The sequence below is a fragment of the Orcinus orca genome, chromosome 17 (genome assembly GCF_937001465.1).
Source record: "Orcinus orca chromosome 17, mOrcOrc1.1, whole genome shotgun sequence".
In the NCBI taxonomy this organism is placed as follows: Eukaryota; Metazoa; Chordata; class Mammalia; order Artiodactyla; family Delphinidae; genus Orcinus; species Orcinus orca.
The window spans coordinates 40,856,477-40,876,695 of record NC_064575.1 but is presented as its reverse complement, the minus strand read 5'-3'; the positions used below and the strand labels follow the sequence as shown (position 1 = coordinate 40,876,695).

The window sequence follows — 20,219 nt, the reverse complement described above, 5'->3', positions numbered from 1 at the left end:
CGAATGAGGTGGAACTTTGAAGAGCAACATGGAAATGAAATACTTCTTTTGTATTTGGTAGGTGGGGAAAATGTACCAGCGTGTATGCCTACTGGGACCACGTTTTCCAGAACAGTTAAGCCCAGTATCAACTGTGCTGTCCCACCTTCCTCGTAAGTAGGAACATACTGTTACTTGAATCTTTGCTTCCTGTTTCTTGATAGCTGGTTGAGAAGATTATCACAGGAAGTGCATCTTGTTAGCAAATAGACTGTTTTGAAATGATTGACACTCACTGAAGAGTGGCAACTCCAAGCTTGCTCTCTCTTGATCTTGGACTATTTAAGTCTGGAGTGCAGGAGTGGGTTATGGGGAAAGACCATTGGAATTGTTATGTCTTCAGCATAATGGTTATAGCATAATGGTTAGGAGTGTAGGTGCTGGTTCAAATCTCTGCTTTCCACTTGCTAACCATATGAGCTTGGGCAATTTACCTGATTACCTGAACCTCAATACTCCTGCCTATAAAATGATGTTAATAATATTTCATCCCCATAGACTTGTTTTCAATATTAAAATGAAGTCACTTACACCAAGCACTTAATACAATGCCTAGAGCATAGTAAAGTCTATTATTATTACTATTACTACTACTACTACTATTATTATTATTACTGTCACGATGCCAGGTGCTATTTTTCCTATGCCTTATTCCATTATCTTCTGCCCTGTCCCCCCATTTCTGTCTTGTTTCTGTACAAGGGTAGGTTTGTCACAGAGCATTTTCTTTCCCTAGTGTCTGACTCTTAGTCATCAAGGTGACTGGTCCACGACCCAGCATTCATTGCTGCTCGTTGAAGCAACGCATTTTGAGAAGGGGAGTTGGGTATTGATGCCAAGTTGGGTCAAGGAGAGAGAATTTTCTCTCTTCTGCACTCAGAGAGCTAAGTGAAATATTCAGGCCTCAGAAGGAGAATCAGGCAAAGGGCAACATGCTTAATTTCATACCTTAGTGATTAAGAACAAGGCAGACAGGCTGGATTTGAACTCATTTCCGTCATGTACTGACAACGGGATCTTAGGTGCTTTTGTAACCTGTCTGAGGCTCAGTCAACATCTGAAAGAGACGAATAACATTATCAGGACCTAGCGTATAGCCTAGTTGTAATAAGTGAGTAAATCCTTTTAAAACGTTCAGCACATTTTTTGGCATATAAACACGTAATAAAATTTAGCTTCTTTGACTACTCCCGCTGCTAATATTATTAAGTAGCTGAGCAGATCCGAGGCCCATTTTTTTCTTAGATTGCACATAATCATTTGGACAACCAGCTCACATTGATCAACCGTTGCTTATATATAAACCCCCATGAACCCAAAGGTGCTTTAACTCTCTCCCAGTCAGAGCCTGTTCTGGGGGCAGAAGCAACACCGGCACTACCCCCGTCATCTTTGCCTTTATTGTCACTACACTCGCCTGCCGTACTGAGCACTTTCTGTTTGCCAGGCACCAAATTTAGCCCTGCGTATGCACTGTATCATATAGTTCTCACACTCAGGTGGGAGACATTATCATCGTCCCCAATTTTCAGATAAAGATGCCGAGGTGTTGGAAAGGTAAGAAACTTGACCCACAGCAAGAGATGGAGCCGGAGTATTCAAACCCTTCTCTCTGACCTCAAGAACCCTTAAATATTAGCATACTACTACATCCTGGTAAGAAAATCTGCTTCCAGCCACTCTGGTGAGAGTAGAAATGATTCTCAGTCCCCACATTCCTCTATTGCCCATGCCACCCTAGCCTCAGGACTAGGGGGGAAAGGAAGTGATCTCTTCAAAGAGCAGCCAAAGGGAACCTACTCCCTTCTGCCTTTTCGTAATCAACTAACCAATATTTTATTTCCTTCTTAAGAGTCCCCACGTGTTCCTTTTGGTACTTAGCTTGGCCTTTTAGAATTCTGACATTCTGTACATGACTCATCCACTGTATTTCATGTTAATTTATTGACGTCAAGTATAGGGTCTTACTCATCCTGAAGTCCAGTTATCCCCTGTCACATCTAACTCTGTTCTTTTCTTCTTGTAGGACATCTGCAGATATTTATTTGAATTTTGTTGAATTGTTCTCATCAATAGTACATTAAAAGTTATACAGAAAGTGCTTTCTTATAAGGAAAACCATCGAAATAGATTTCTAGCTCTTTACTTTTTATAGCACTATTGTAGAGATTATAGATCTCCAGGTAATATTTTTTAGATTGAGTTCTTCATATCATCTTATTTTTACATATAATGATAAATCTGAATTTTCTCTATCAAAGCTCCGAGACTTCACTGGCTTGTAACTTAGCTTGTTGATTAGGTGTTGTTGACTTTTCCATTTACAATGATATTTGATCCTGATAAGGATGGGGCTGGGTGGGAAGGTACATCTTAGGGCCATAAATTGGTTTTGTAGAGAACTAACATAAAGATCTAAAGTCTCATCATATTTCTGCAGAACTCATGAATCATTTTATTATAATTCCATTCATCCAGGGAGTATAAAACCATTTTCAAATTGTTATTCCTAATTTGTTCATCTTCTCTTCCTTAGTCTTAGTGAGAAGAGAGCAGGCTGAATGGAAGAAAGTCATTATGACCACTGAGGCCACTAGGGTAGGCATCAGTCCCAGAGTTTTGTTTTCACCTCTCCGCTATTAATATTGGTTAATGTCTTGAGTGCTTACTTGGGGCAAATTACTTAGCCGACCATGGCAAATGGATTGTGTCATTTCATCCCCTGATAGTCATACAATTAATGTATGTATTATTATGATATCCCATAATGCATTCATGGAACAGAGCCTCAGAAGTAGTTATTTGCTCACCAAAATATGGTAGATGTGGAATTTGGACTCAGGTCTGATAGACTCCTAAATCACTCCTAGTGATTTTTACCACGAAATTAAAGTTGTATACCTCTGGAGAGTAGATAGTTTCTAAAATTTCCTCAGCTCTAACGTTTTATAATTAAATTTTTGTCTGATGGCAAGCTTAACAGTTAAGATGGGTAGGAAGGAATGCCAGCCTGTTGAATGGACTTTCCCTGAAATGAGCCAGTTCACTCATTCATTCACTCAGCATGTATTGAATGTTTGCTCTGTGCAAAGGCATTTTAGGCATCACAGTGGAGTGAGCGCCCCTTCCATAGACTCTCCTGCAGCACTCAGAGAAGTCTTGGACTGGTTTGCCTGTTATGGAATGGGGCTTGGTGATAGAAGCCTGGTTTGTCCTCCACTGATAAAACTAAGACATACTCATATGAGTTTATAGGCATCTTGAAGCCGTGGGATAGTAACACACATGAATCTTACCATTTTTGTCTGGGATTAATGATATAAAGGCTTTGGATTTGGGTATGGAAAATGGGTGCAATTATGGGTGTGTTGGTTCTACATATATACGGACATCACGTGTCATCAGCCTGCAGCTACCTGCCATTCCTCACTACTCCTTCTTTTCACAAACCAAACAAGTACCTTCTTATCTCTCCTGTGGATAAGCTCTTGACAGTGGCACTAGGGCCTCCCTCAATAAGTACATCATTGGCTAAACCAGTGGTTTCTCAGATATGCTCATTGAACAACCCTTAAGGTGGATTGACATTCCACTGCCTAGAATAGAATATGGTGTTCTTTAGAAATCGGGGGGAAAAAATAGGCCACCAGATGTACTTTCTTTAATTTAAATTGTTTATATATATGAACAATTGTTATATATGTGTATGTATAGTTGTTCATATATATGAATGATTTAAAATTGAATAGATAGATATATACACACACATATATATATATGTATATTTAAATTTTGGCTTCTGTTAGCAAATAGTAAATTAAATTATTAGCAGATCCATACTGCAGGGAAATAATCAGATTTCATTCAATAGCTTGCTTTTTTGTAGATTTATGGTTGTGATTTTATATCTGCAGGTATGTTTGCTGAAGAAAATATTTCTGCCACTTTACACAAAATTAAATTCATTTAATACCAATGCGGCATGTCTCAAATGTCTTAATACAGTTTTCATCTTGAATCGCATCAGAAGTATGAGATTAGAAACATACCCCAAAATCATTTGAAGATGTAATTACTTTCATTTCCCTTATACTTTTGAGACTTTTGAAAAACAAGTATTTAGTTGTACTTATCTGTTTTTGTCTCTCTAAGGATAGCAAACACTGAAACACAAGTCTTTTTAAACGTCAGGATTAAAAATATATTGTCCAAGATGATCAAAACTAAGGAAGTGGCAAAGAAATTCAAAACTTTAAACTTTCAAAGGGTGCTTTTTTTGTGAATGTGTAGTACTTGTTCTTCTGAAGGAATTAATCTTTTTAAAAATTTAATTAACTTATTTTTTATTGAAGTATACTTGGTTTACAGCGTTGTTTTAATTACTGCTGTACAGCAAAGTGACTCTGTTATACATATGTATATACATTCTTTTTCATATTCTTTTCCATTATGGTTTATCACAGGATATTGAATATAGTTCCCTGTGCTATATAGTAGGACCTTGTTGTTTAGCCAATCTATATATACCAGTTTGCATCTGCTAATCCCAAACTCCCAGTTCATCCCTCTCCCACCTGCTTCCCCCTTGGCAGCCACCAGTCTATTCTCTATGTCTCTGATTCTGTTTCTGTTTCATAGATAGGTTCATTTGTGTCATATTTTAGATTCCACATATAAGTGGTATCATGGTATTTGTCTTTCTCTTTCTGACATACTTTGTTTCGTATGATAATCTCTAGTTGCATCCATGTTGCTGCTGCAAATGGCATTATTTCATTCTTTTTTTTATGGCTGAGTAGTATTTCATTGTATATATGTACCACATCGTCTTTATCCATTCATCTGTTGATGGACATTTAGGTTGTTTCCATGTCTTGGCTATTGTGAATATTGCTGCTGTGAAGATCAGGGTGAATGTGTCTTTTTGAATTATAGTTTGGTCTGGATATACGCCCAGGAGTGGGATTGCTGGATCATATGGTAGGTCTATTTTTAGTTTTCTGAGGAACCTCCATACTGTTTTCCACAGTGGCTGCACCAACTTACATTCCCACCAACAGTGTTGTAGGAGGGTTCCCTTTTCTCCACACCCTCTCCAGGATATGTTATTTGTAGACTTTTTAATGATGGCCATTCTGACTGGTGTGAGGTGGTACCTCATGGTAGTTTTGATTTGCATTTCTTTAATAATTGGCAGTGTTGAGCATCTTTTCATGTGCCTATTGGCCATCTGTATTTCTTCTTTGGAGAAATGTCTCTTTAAGTCTTCTGCCTATGTTTTTGATTGGGTTGTTTGCTTTTATTGTCATCAAGTTGTATGAGCTGTTTGTATATTTTGGAAATTAAGCCCTTGCTGGTCACATCATTTGCAAATATTTTCTCCCATTCTGTAGGTTGTCTTTTCATTTTGTTTATGGTTTCCTTTGCTGTGCAAAAGCTTGTAAGTTTGATTCGGTCCCCTTTGTTTATTTTCATTTTTATTTCTATTGTCTTGGGAGACTGACCTAAGAAAACATTGGTATGATTTATGTCAGAGAATATTTTGCCTGTGTTCTCTTCTAGAAGTTTTATGGTGTCATGTCTTATGTTTAAGTCTTTAAGACATTTTGAGTTTATTTTCGTGTATGGTGAAAGGATGTGTTCTAACTTCACTGGTTTATATAAGGCTGTCCAACTTTACCAACACCACTTGCGGAAGAGACTGTCTCTTTCCCATTATATATTCTTGCCTCCTTTGTCAAAGATTAATTGTCAAAGATTAACTGAGGTGTGTGGGTTTATTTCTGGGCTCTGTATTCTGTTCCATTGATCCATATGTCTGTTTTTGTGCCAATACCACGCTGTTTTGATTACTGTGACTTTGGAGTACTGTCTGAGTCTGGGGTGGCTATGCCTCCAACGTTGTTCTTTTTCTTCAGGATTGCTTTGGCGATTCTGGGTCTTTTATGGTTCTGTATGAATTTTAGGATTATTTATTCTAATTGCGTGAAAAATGTCATGGATAATTTGATAGGGATCGCATTAAATCTGTAGATTGCTTTGGGTAGTATGAGCATTTTAACAATATTAATTCCTCCAACCCAAGAACATGAGATGTCTTTCCATTTCTTTGAATCATCTTCACTTTCCTTTATTAATGTCTTACAGTTCTCCGCGTATAAGTCTTTTGCCTTCTTGGTGAGGTTTATTCCTAAGTATTTTATTTTTGGGGTTGTGATTTTAAAAGGCATTGTTTTTTTACATTCCCTTTCCGATATTTCATTGTTGGTATAAAGAAATGCAACCAATTTCTGTATGTTAATCTTGTATTCTGCTACCTTGCTGAATTTGTTTATCAGTTGTAGTAGTTTTCATGTAGAGTCTTTAGGGTTTTCTCTATATAGTATCATATCATCTGCATCTAATGACAATTTTACCTCTTCCTGAAGGAATTAATCTTGAAGTTCTACTAAGACTTTTGGGATACCTGTTTTAATGAGCCACTACTTCCTGCCTGAGATTGCACTATGCACCAGAGATTCTAGAATTAGCATAATAAAACTAATAATGCAAACAACAGCAACAAATCTTCACAAACCTTCCTTGCAAGGAAGTAAAGTCCACTGGAAAAAACAGACAAGTGAAACACACATTGAAAATGGCAGTGATTCTCAAACATTTATGTGCTGAAAAATCATGACAAGCATGATACCCAGGGCAATTACTAGACCCCTTCTCCAGCTGGTCAGGTGTAAGGTCCTGTAACTCTATTTTTGGTGAATGCCTCCAGGAGAGTCTGAGACAGATGTTCTCAGTTGTCGTCAACCTTTAGTGTGCATCAGATTTGCCTGAGAATATTGTTAAAACACAGATTGCTGGGCTCCAGTGCCAGAGTGCTAACCAGTTCCCAGGTGTGGCTGATATTGCTGGCCCAGGGACCACATTTTGAGAACCACCTTTCAAAACTCTGCAGTATGCGACTGTGTGTGTTGTGAATGAGACGGGCCTAGAGAACCAAAGGAGGGCAAAGGGACTCTGCCCTAAATTAGCCAAAGGTAACAATAGCAGCTAGAATTGATTGACCCAAGAAAAAATTATAAGAACTTTACCTGCATTTGCTCATTTAATCCTTTCAGTAAGGTACATAGGTGCTACTTAGTGTTCCTCTTTTACAGGGGTGTCCAGAGAAGGTAACTACTTTGCCCACGTCCTAAACTGGTAAGTAACAGATTAAGAATTCAAGTCTAGGAAGTCTGATTCCAGAGCCCACACCTCTACCCCTTCTGCATGTAGAGAGGAGTAAAGGGTTGTCAGTGAAGCCTTCCTGGGGGCCCTGGCCTCTGAGTGTAGATAGAAGGATGAGTGGACATAAAGATCATTATTTGTGTGTGGTGGGGGTAGGGGAGGAAGTATGAGGGCTTCCAGAAGAGCCCACCCTCCCCATACATCTGCTATAAGCAAGTCTGATGATCAGGAGTCCGGAACATGAGTATGACTATGGGATACTGAGAAGGGTTCTAGAACCCTGAGGTTAGAGTTCTGGATCAGTTAGTAGGTAACAAAGTGAATGAGTGATTTACCTTACTTTCCATGGGTAGCAGGAAGTTTGGAGATAGTCCCTCTAGCGTTAGTCCAGCTGCTGAAGGGCATCACCAGGGGACTGGGTTGCTTCGCTCTTCCAGCTTCCACATCTCTAGCACGTCCACATAGCTTCAAAGTGACCCCAGAATCTCCAATAGTGTTCCAACAATTTGGGCAGGAAGAAAGAAAAGGAAAAAAAAAAAAGAAATTAAGTAAGAAAAAAAAGGCAGTGTCTAACTCAGAGAGCAAATTTTTTACCACAGATGGTCAGCAGACTTGCACTTAGATCTCATCAGCTCGGATTTTAAACTGGCCACCTTAGCCTTAAGGATAATGGGGTCTCCTAAACCAGGGCTCTGATAGTAAGGAATAAGGAGAGAGTGGTACTGATTAGCAGTGCCTGCTGTCCCAAACAAATATTATCCCCAAACTATTTTTTTTATCCTATATTTTACTTTAAAGAATGGAGGGGAAACATTATGTATCTGTAAATAGCCTTTTAGAAAGGGTACAATTATATAGTTATACAACCCCCTGGAGGGCTCCTTTCTTCTAAAATCTCTTTAAAAACTGTTCAAGGTTAAGGACATTTTTAACTTAATTTAGTAACTTGCAGTCGATTATCTTGGAATGACATCCTCTCTCTGCAGATGTTCTGTCAGGCTTTAGAAAATTCTAGAAGTGGACAGAGAAGTGTTACGGTACATGTATTTGCAATATGCACGTCTTTGAAATGAAATCCATTTAGGGACCAAAAGGCATTTCATGTCTTTGCTGTACATTTTCACATATTTGCCTTTCCAGAATTCCTTTGAGCAAATCTGTTAGATGTAACCCATCCGTTTCTCCCATCTGAATTCTTTATTACTAAACATTCTTCAGTATGCTCTCACTCCCCTCTATCAAAGGCGTTTCTCTGGGTCCTCACCCTTCTCATCTCATATGTGAATGCGTATCTTAAACTGAAGCAACAGTCTGCTATGACTTCTCCATAACTTGAAGAACCCGTCTTTGTGGGAAAAAAAGTAGACTTACTAACTTAAAAGGTAAAATGCGCGCAATGTTTCTGAGAATTAAAAACTAAGATAAAAACATAAGCAAGGGAAAAAACTTACAGTGGATCCTTTTCAAAGACTTTATTTTACAGAGAAGGCAACTGAGGTTTAAAGAAAAAATGCGTTAGTTAAACACTAAATAATATACCTTAAACCTCAGTGGAGCAACACATGGACAGTTCATTTCTCACTCACTCAGGAGTGTAGTATGGACTTTGGTGGTCTGAGGGTCAGTTTTCTGCTCAGTTATTCAGGGACCCACCACCTTCATCAAGTGGCTCTACGTTTGTCCTAAAAAGGAAAGGAGAGAGGAAGCTGCAAGCTACAATTATCAACTCGTTATCCTTCAGACATAAACTCTTCAGGTCACCTCTGGTCACATTCTTTGGGATAGAACCATACCCAGATGCAAGCGGAGATGGAGAATGTTGTTCCTATCTTGGTCCTAGTGATGCCTCTACAGGCTGGAGGAGCTAATTAAAGTGTAGTCAACAGCTCGTTGTTTCTGCCACAATGAGTGATTAGCCTAAGGCTGTGGATTAATTATGTGTGTGTGTCACATATACATATAATACACACAAACATATATATGTGTGTGCGTGTATATACATTTTTTAGCATGAGTTGACACATGGGGCTTCTGCCGTATCAAAAGAGTACAAACTGCCTCTTGTTGCTTTTTCTTAATTGAAGTTGACTACTACTATCTATTTCCCTTCATTTTGCTACCTCCCCCCCGCCTTTCAGTATTATATGAAAATTCTGAAAGAAATAATTTCAAAGTTTCCAGTGCTTTTAAAGGTAATAGAATACTCAGACCTTAACAATTTTCCTGTGTGAACCTTTTGCCAGACTAAAATAGTTAACTTATGAAAAGTAAATTTAGATTGATACAAAAGAGAAAATAAGCTGATTTTTTTTCTTTTTTACACAAATACCCTGAGCCAGGGTGGAAAATAAATGGAAAACTGGAGGAATTTAGATCCTTTTGTTGTAAATTTAAATATTTTTAATTGTAAAAATAATACAGGCTCATTGCAGAAACTCCAAAATTGAAAGGATTTAAAGAAAAAAGGAAAAATAACTCAAAATCCCATTTCTGATAAATCATCTCTGTAACACTTTTGAGGGTGTCTTTTGAAACTTTTTTGTGACGGGGTGCATATAAATACAATGCAAGTATAAAATACCTTTAATTATTATATCAAACTACAAAACAGTTCTATAACATTTTTATTTAGTAATATAAGTATGATTACTCATCACCTAATAAAAATCTGCAGCATCATTTTTAATGGTTGAACAGCATTCTATTATTTATTTAACCAGTCCCTACTGTTCAACATTTAGATTATTCCTGTTTTGCTTTGCTAAACAATGAGACAAGCATCCTTGTTCATATGTCTTTGAGCATTTGTTTATTTCCTTAGAATGGACTTCTAGAACTTGAATGGCTGGTTGTCAGTTCTGGTACATACTGACATATTGTCTTCCAGAAAGGTTACCGTGCTTTTTATTTCTATCAAGAATTTAACATCCAATGTGGTTTCTTACACACACTCATCAGTACCAGTATTATCAATATCAATACCAGTATTATCAAGTTTTTTAAAACTTTGTCATTCTAGTCAGTAAAATATGACACCTGAATTATTTTATTTGTATTTCTTTGATTAATAATAGCAAGGTTGAACATATTTTCATATCTTTATTGGCTGTTAATACTTTTTAGTTTGTGACTTTATGACATCCATTTTTCATCGATGTATAACAACCTTTTATATATCAATGTGTTTATTTTGTTGTTTGTTGTAAATGCAATTTTTTTCTCTTCATTTATTAATTTTTATTTTGTGTGTGTTGAACTTCTTTAATACTGTCAAGTCTATTCAAAAACCCTTTAATGAACACAACAAATGTGGAAAATCAGTCATTCTCCTGCATTTTGTAATCAATGTATTTCCTTTTGGGCAGTATGGAAATGTAAGTTCTTATTTCATCTTATGGTTGGAAAGAATCTATTCCCTCGGAAAGGGATTATAGTCTCCATGATGCAGTAATGGGAGATTTTATAGGATAGGCAGGGTCTACAGAAGAAAAAACCCTAAATCACACTCCATTGGTGGTTGCCTTATTTATAAAAATGGCATTTGAGGTTGTGTGACTGCCATCAGGTAAGCAAAATTAATTTTTAGCATGAAGTACTCCTATCAGCAAGAACAGCCTAGGATAGGCTAGCAGTAAGAAGTGAGGGGTTAGAAGTAAGAAGTGAGGGGTTATGGGATTGGGGCATAGCCTCTGTTTCCTCCAATGCAGCTGGAAATTTAAACTCTGGGGCTCCTGCTTGATCCAATCAGCCCAGCTAGTATGTGTTGCCAGGTAGGGTGAATAGACTCAGAAGTACAAGAGCTTATCCTTGGTCCCCTCTGGAAATGAGCAGAGAATACTGTGTCAAGCAGAGGTGATCAGTCCATGGTCTGGAGACTTGGATCTCCTCACATAGTCCTTAAAGTCAGGGTGAGACAAAATGCCAATACAAATTATATTGATGACAGTATCAATGAGGTGACATTGAGTCCTTTGACCCAACGTGTGTCTGCAGTGTGCCATCCATTAGTAAATGGGCAAAGCCATTTGACAGATCTATGTGATACAATGAATGAATCTGACACTCATAGTTTGAAAAACTGAAACTGTATCCATTTGTCAAGAACAGTGGCTACTTGTTCTGCTTTATTCCCCCTGGTAGAACTAGGTAACATTGCAGGCAGGCAGTAAGACGTTCCGGCATTTCACCCTGGAGTAGCCCCAAAACTGAAGAAGCTGTCTTATCAGTAGTTAGCTCCTTGTCACCAAGAATATTAAAGTAGATTTGTATGATTAGCAAATTAAAGAGACTGTAGTGCCTACCACTACTGTATTCACTAAGGCACCCAAGTTATTCTAAAGAAATCCTAATAATACATTAGGACCGTTTTGAATATTTTTATTTGATTAGCCATAATCTTCTAGTTATACCATCCATCACCATTTTGACCACTGAAACTTGGCCTTCTTTTCTTACAGCCTAGCCCTGTGGTCTTGGGCTAATCACTAACCTGCTTAGATACAATTTTCTTCTCTATGACATAGAAACAATATTATATGCTTTGAAGGACTGCAGGAAGATGAGCTGTAATGTTTATCAAGTGCCTAGTAAGTAGCCTGGCCCATAATAAATACTTGGCTAATTGTAGATGTTAGTTTCATTTTTAGTTTTATTTCCAAACATTGCTCTTTACTTTTGGAACTCTAAAATTTGTTTTGAGAGTGGAGGACTTGTTGTTTGGATTCCTCCAACACTCTCTGTATATTCTGTACTTCTATCCCTACATCATTTATATTAATGGAATAAATGATCTTTGGTCTGGTGATTCCAAGGTGACGAGGAGCTAAGTGGAGGTTCCGTATACACCTGGAAGTATGGATTTTCATGCCCAGTGCAAATGTGGGAAAGGCATTATTCCCACATTATAAATGGGGTAAAGACCTCCAACTTGAGGAGACTCTGGGTTGAGAGATGAGAGATCCTACGGGGTACCACAGGGGCTTTTATGTTCTGTAGCAAGACTTTGCACCTTATACACTTGTAGTTAGAAGTAAAGCATACCACATAACTAATATCTAGTAAGCATTAGAGTTAGAATAGCTACCATTTAGTTAACGTTTCCTTTGTGTTAAGCATTTTACAGTTACAACATATGGATGGATACTATATTGTAATGGTTAAGAGTGTAGTTTTTTGAGCTAGATAATCCTGGATTGGAATCTCATCTTTATTACCTCTTTTTTTCCTGTTTTATTGAGGTATAATTGACAAAATTGTAAGATAGTGAAAGAGTATATCATGATGATTTGATATACATATGCGTTGCAAAAGGATCCTTCCCATCACGTTAATTAATACATCTAACAGCTCATGACACCTTTTTCCTTGTTTTCTTTTTTTGGTGAGAACACTTAAGTTCTATTCTCTCAGAAAATGTTAGTGATACAATACAGTATTATTGACTGTAGTAACTATGTTATACAGTAGATCCTCAGACCTTATTCATCCTGCAGCTGAAAGTTTGTAGCCTTTTACCAATCTTACCCTCTTTTCCCCACTCACACCCCAGCCCCTGGCAACCAGTTTTCTACTCTGTTTCTATGAGTGTGGCTTTTTTTCTTTTTAGATTCCATATATAAATGATATCATTCGTATTTATCCTGTCTGGCTTATTTCATCAGCATAATGCACTCCTGTTTCATCTATATTGTCACAAATGAAAGGATCTCCTTCATTTTTTTAAGGCTGAATATATTCCATTACCTCTTAAATGAGTGACTTTTGGTACATTGTTTACACTTTCTAAGCCTCACGGTTTCTTTTCCTCTGTAAAAAAAAATATATATATACTAACAGGTTATTTTCTGATATGTGGAATGTTTGTTGAATCAACAAATATTTAGCTGAGATCATAAATGTGACACTTAGCACTGTATTAACATTTATTAATACTCTCCCTGTTAATTTCTACAGTAAATTGTATAATAAGTAACAATAATAATAGTACTACTAGTAGTTTTAGAAAATGCATAGGATGTGCCAGGCATCATATACTGTACTACCCTCCTTCATGTGTACCACAAGTTACATGTGGATATCATCTTCCACGTTGTTTCCTTTAGAGAAAATTGAAGCTCAGCAAGATTGAGTAGCTGTTCCAGATGTGAACTCAGGTCTGAATCACTCCACATATAGGTTCTGAATGACTCCATGTCTTTAATTCCACATCTGCATTTGTTTGTTGTTGCTGTTGTTTTCAACTTTTCAAGCATCTGATCTGAAATTCCTTTCTCTTTGGGGAATTTTCCACTTTGTGGGTCTTGGTGAGAAACAGAGCCTTCCTCTCATTATACAAGCTGAACATGTCAGGTACACTGTTTACTCACATGCTCAGTCTCCCTTACAGATGGAAAACAGTCGGGCGACCTCGGGTTGGCCAACTGCACCCCTCTCTTGGATTTTGAATTACAAATAAATGATGTAAAGAAGCAAGGCCAGCAGTGCTGGGTCAACCTCCTGTTTCGTGTTGCTTCTTGGTAGCAAGGCCAGCTAGGACTTATAACATCACTTTGGCCTGATCCTATAATTGCAATAGCATAGCCTTGGCTTTCGGTTGTTTCGTCTGCTTCTAGTTACTGAGGCCTAACCATAAACTTCCAAAAGTTTCCTTTTCTGCTCAAATTAGCCATATCTGGTTCCTGATGATTACAAATAAGACCTTTCCTGATATACAATGATGACCTACTTATCCAGGCAGATGTAACATCGTCCTGGCAGGGACAGAGGGCAGGCAAGTTCCTTGAACAGCTGAACAAGAAGAAAAAGACCTAAGAAGGAAGAATTGAAGGCAGTTCTGCTTGTGTTATAATTCTACCCGCAGCTGCCTCTGTTTCACAGAGCACATGCTAAGGACCATGTCCCTTCCCCTGTAACAGACGAGCAAAGTAGGCCCAGGCCTTCCAACCCAGAGACCAGCTGAGCTGTACCATGGGTAATCTAGGATGTGAAAGACTTCACTCAATGTCTGTCACTTGACACATTGCTCCTCTCTTTGGGAAGTAGCTTCTTTGTGTGACAAGAATGTGCTAAACCAACAGTTAAGTGGACAGAGGTGAAAGATGCCAAAATTAGCTACAGAAAAAAAGGCGTAAAGACTTGTATTTTCTGTTATTTGAAGGTGTTAAGACCCCACATAGAATATGAGTCCTTTAAAGGAGAGTTGTGAATGGCCCAGGGAATGTTGAATTTCCATGTGGCAATATGTTCGTGATCGGTCATGATGATGATGATGGTAGCATCAGTAGCATTTATCAGTGTTTCCTGGGTGAGAGGCACTTTATCCTAATGACCTTTTATCCCCATGACGACCCTGTGATGTAGGAAATACTGTTTCAGCATCTTCAGGGTTTTTTTTTTTGTTTTTTTTTTATAATCAGGAATTTACCCTAGATCACAGTTGGGTGGTAGAAGGACCAGAACTGGACACTAGCCTTTCCTGAATTCCCAGAGTGTGATCTTAGCTGTTGTATTGCCTGATGCAGAGCCATGTAAATGTTGCCAAAGCAATGAAATGTGTACCTATTTCTAAGAGATTCTAACTCAGAAGCTCTGGGGTTAAGTGCAGAGCAGTTGAGTGTGATTGTCTTTACAGACAGTAGATAACTTAAGAGAAGTTGTTTAAAAGTATATTTGCGTATTGCACTGCACTGTCATATCTGTGATTGGTTAGCTATTGAGTAACTAACACAAATCCCAATCCCATCTCTAATCTCATTCATCTCTTGTATGATATTTGACCTAATTGAGGCAGATTTTTTTTTGTTCTTCCCCACAAACACACATCGAACATCCAAAACATGCTTACCATTTGTGAGCATATTCTCTTAGTTATTTAGGAGTTGAGTAAGAGTGAGAGAGAAGGGCTTCCCTGGTGGCGCAGTGGTTGAGTGTTCTGCCTGCCGATGCAGGGGACGCGGGTTCGTGCCCCGGTCCGGGAAGATCCCACATGCCGCGGAGCGGCTGGGCCCGTGAGCAATGGCCGCTGTGCCTGCGCGTCCGGAGCCTGTGCTCTGCAACGGAAGAGGCCACAACAGTGAGAGGCCCACGTACCAAAAAAAAAAAAAAAAAAAAAAAAAAGAGCGAGAGAGAAAAAGACACAAAAATATGAAATACGGTCATCATGTTTTTAATAACCTTTACGTTGTTAATCCCTCTTAGCATTTACTGCCATTCACTCATTTGTATTATTTGGGGTATAGCAGTTTATTCACACAGCATTTTTACATACGGCTTATCATTTGTATTCTATTTTAATAACACTAATAATTATAGACTATTGACAAACTCATCAGACCCTACATATTCATTTCAAAATCATGAAAATAAGGTGGAAAATGAGGTGTAAAGTGGAAAATCTATGTGTACGTCTTCATTGGTGGAATGAGGAGCTACCTGAATATATCACTCCTTTAGCTTTTCCTTCAAATGGTGCACTTTTTCCTCCATGCATAGGAGTCCCTTCCATTAGGTAAACAGTAGTCTTGAGGGCAAACCTCAGAAGTAGAAACGGGAGAACTTTTCAGTTATGGTAAAATCAAACATATTTTTCTTCAGTAGTGAAAAAAAAAATTCTTCATGAGAAGTTCAACCACCGTGAGTTCCATGGTGAAAAACTTTCCACTTATAGATGCAACTTCCCCCAGAATTCTGAGAAATGTCGGTAGTGGAGAGGGGTGTTGCGTACACCTGTTTCATTTCCCTCTGACTTTTCCTTCTCCTTTCTCTATTGACGTTAAAATCTATAGTGAAAGCACATAGTAAGCAGTCTAGGACAATTGATATGACATTTGATCTAAATCTCCAAAGTCTATTTTAGATGGGGATGCTGTGAGAGTCACAGGAGGGGAAAAAATCTAGAATTATTCTTATGTGATCAAATGTTCTAAAATAACAAAAGCAAATCTTATTTCTAGCTAATAACATAGCATTCCTTATGTGATGTCATATTATGGCAGAAAAGAAATATATGCGTCTATTTTCTTCTATATTAAAACTGCTAAGGAGTGGGGACCAATGAACTAAATCAATTGTTTTGGGTTCAAGTTGTAGCTTTTAGTAGCCATCCTTCTTAGCAAGTTTTCAGAAGCAAATGTAGTTCGTTTACTATCACCACTAAATGTGCAGTTGTGTAGATTTGTGGAAAAAAGTATTATCAAATATATATACTTTAAAATGATTTGTGTAAATTTATCTATTCATATTATTATTCTCCCCAAGTAAATCAAAATATACTATATACTATGTTTTTCTTCTATAGCTTAAAAGGGGAATGTATGTTGAAACTTATTCAAATATTTATTAGGTGTCTACTAAGTGCCAGGCACTCTACTAGGCAGTAGAGATGTTGTATTAGAGGTGGAAAATGTCCTTGACCTCCAGAACTGATACGCTTGTAAGAGAAATACTGGGTCAAACTAAGTCAAGTTTCTTTGCTACAGAGCTTTTTACGAGTCTTGAGAATTATGAGTCTCTGATAAGGAGATGTAGTGGACAACAGATCCCAAATTTATTTGAAATCTTTTCCTTCATGGACTGTCTCACAGGATTTATGATCCACTGAACACACCTTGAGAGACACTAGTATTCTGCAGTGGTTAGTTAATTGTTTTCTATTAAACAACTATATACTGAATCCATGATATTATTATCTGGATTTTTTGGAGGATACAATGATGTACATGGCCACTGTGATGATAAGGGGGTCCAGTTTAGTTAAGAAGAGAAACCACAGGAGCTGTAACTTAATGTAACAAAGAAATACACACACATATACATATATTTATATGTAAATTACTATTTATATAGTATACAATGTCTTCTGAAGAAGATAGAGTTGTTTGTAACTTGGGATCTCACAGGAGGTTTCACAGAGAAGGTAGACCCTGAGCTGGGCAGAATTTCAGTAAGTTAATTTGGTTCTGACCGTACGATAAAATCAGGTATTTGCACTGGTCAATCTGACCTTGATGGAACAGCATTCCATTTGCAGGGAATGGTGTGATCAAACATGCAGTGGTGGAGATTGCCAGATTGTAATATTGCAGTACCTGGAAAGTGTTGGAACATCTGCTTTCTCCACGGTCTAGAAAAGTGAATCTCAAGTGAAATGCAAGTATAATGGAGTCCAGTGCTCTTTGCTTTGTACACTGCTTTGATTCTACAACATGCAACAATGTAGTGATCTGTTTCAGATTGTCATTATTCGAGAGGGTTCTTAGTAACAGGAGTGGAAAAGGAAGACCTCTCTTCCTGTGTTTCTGCCCTATGCTCTTAAGCCAGAAAAGGTACCAACATCACTGACCTGACCTTGTCTCAGGTATCTATCAGGATCTACTAGAATCATTCTAGTGAAAGGTAACTAGACGTCCAAAGGACTTAAAAGATACACTATAACCTTTGTATACTTTATATACCTGGTGAAACAAAAATGTCACCTGAGTGGTCCCCTTCCCTAGAAATACCAGTATGTTTTTCCAGTGCATGGCAGAACTTTGCAGGTAAAACTGGGATAAAGGTGAAGAACAGTCTTAAAATTCTAGTCCTTGAACAGCACCTAACACACAACAGGTTTTCAATAATCTTAGCAACAGTATTCACAAATAATGACCATCAGCGTAACTGCTCTTTTGTGCCAAAATACATTACCATATTACTTTTTTTCCTTCAGCTTTACAACTTGGGTTCTATTATTGTTTCCATTTTACAGATTAGGAAAGTGAGGCTCAGAGATGCTAAGTCACTTGGGCAAGGTCACAGAACTTGTAGGAGATAAACCTGCACCCTTACTGTTGGATCCTACAAACCAGACCATAATTTAAGTCCTTCAAAATATACCTCAGAACATTTGAGTAAATTAATGAATAAAGCCTCCTAGTCAGACTGACCAGATCATTATATTAGGTTCAGCTGTAAGTGGAGGAAAGTCATAATCATAGTTGGACAGTTAATACAGTAATTTACTTGCTTTGAATTTTCTAAATGATGTTTAGCTGGTAGTTTCATGATGATAACCATCGAATAAAAACAGGCATATTTTGGTGTTTGGAATAAGATCTCATATTGAGTAAAATACATATTGATTCCTAGACCTATATGATGTGAGTAACAGATGACATTGAGATGCCATCTAGAAGTACTCTTGTGCAGTTCATCATGTCAACCCAGCTAATAATTTTAGAATGTTCAGAGTGAATAATATATGCAGCCATAAAGCATATTTATAATCAATGCAAATAATATTTTTCCTATGCTAAACCCAGAGTTAAGTTATAACACGCATCGTAAGATTAATGGGCCATTTTTTCTTCATCACTTTGCTAAATTATTTCGTCTGGAAACCATTCAGAAGGTTGCGAATTGGAGCTGAGCAGTAGTAGTGAGACTGTGCCTCTGATGATGAAACTATTTCCACCCCGACCCCTACTGCTCCCTTCTTGGGAAAGAAGGCAACATTTCTCCTAGAAAAAGTCACAGGTTTATAAGCTACGTTTGGAGGAATATTGTGTCTTTTAAGCAGAGCCTATCTCAGCATATAAAATAATTTTTACCTACCATTTAATGAAATTAACACTCACTTTGAGGCTAGGTCTTTTGCCATTTGACTCCTGGATCACGTGTATGGATATATTTTTTTCTTGAGATGAAGTGTGAACCCAATATGGTATCCATCATTCAGTCTATCTAAGCTGATGTACATCATCTGAAGCACAAGCTCCGTGAGGCCAGGCACTTTATCTGCTCTATCAGTGTAGCCCTGATGCCTAGTGTCTAGCTTTTGGAGATTCTTAATAAACATTTGTACTGAATAAGGTATGTATATGGTGAGCAAAAGTTGGCTTCCCATTTTACAGTCAAGAGTATCCCACTCATGTTCTGTGAACACTGGATAGCAGAATCTTACTATGTTATTTTTCTGTTCCCTTTGCAAGTTTCCTGAAAGGGCATTCCTGTCCTTCGAATGTCCATCTCCTCCCATCTTCCTGGAGAATAACTCTTCTTTCTTAAATACTTAGTCCCATTACTGACTCTTTAAGATTGAATTTATTACCTCCTTACAAACAGAAAAATGCAGTGCTGTTTTTTTTTTTTTTTTGGACATTTATCACCAGAAAATTATTCTAACACCTGAAATTCTAGACCTAAATGCCTGGACTAGTGGTTCTCAAAGTCTGGTATCCAGACCAGCACATCAGCTGCACGTAGGAATTTTTAGAAATGAAAGTCTTGGGCCCTGCTCCAGACCTACAGACTCAGACAGTCTGGGGGTGGGGCCCACTACCTGTTTCAGCAAGCTCTCTTGGTGATGCTGATGCATACTCAAGTTTGAGAGCCACTGCTTAGACCTAGAACTTAAGGTTTAGGCTTTGGACAGATCTGAGTCCTAAACACTACTGAGACACTGGAGTGACCATGAGCAAGTTACTTCTGGGAACCTCTTAGCATCTGTGTGCCTTGCTTAGCTAATAGTGATTTTAATTACTTAGAATAATGCACACGGTGTACTCAAGAGAGTAACCAAAGCATGCTTTATGTTCCATAAATTCTAGCTGTTTACGATTATTATCAATCAGAGCTTACTGACACATCCTGAAGACGTTCTTCTAATAAGTGTAATAATATGGTTTGTAAAATTAACAGCTTAGAAGAGCATATTACAAAGTTCATCAGACAGGGTCTCAGCAGGAAATCAGGGGTACATCAATAAGGATAAATTGGGCCCAATGTAGAGAATCAAGAGATAGTGTAGTGCCCTGGGTTCAGTAAAAGTGTGGCTACTTTATAGGAGATGAAAGAGAAAGGAAGCCTTGCTGGAGAGAGAGTCCTCCCCAAAGATGCTGTGACGCCCCACAGAGAAGCACTATATGTTAGTTGGGGGATGCAGCCAACTCCCAGCAATTTGGCAAGAATTAATACCCTAA

General features: G+C 37.9%; 1 protein-coding gene and 1 long non-coding RNA gene across 8 annotated transcripts in view; one reads left to right on the top strand and one right to left on the bottom strand.

Moving 5' to 3' along the window:
* The window catches only part of LOC117199116 (uncharacterized), a 287,008-nt gene that overhangs the window by 70,287 nt on the left and 196,502 nt on the right, over window positions 1–20,219 (bottom strand). The gene's annotated exons all lie outside the window — the stretch shown is intronic.
* The window catches only part of LOC125961603 (uncharacterized), a 35,585-nt gene continuing 17,377 nt past the window's right edge, over window positions 2,012–20,219 (top strand). Inside the window, exons 1-2 of the long non-coding RNA XR_007472493.1 lie at window positions 2,012–2,114; window positions 2,576–2,637. This is a non-coding gene — a long non-coding RNA (uncharacterized LOC125961603). The remainder of the gene's footprint in view (window positions 2,115–2,575; window positions 2,638–20,219) is intronic.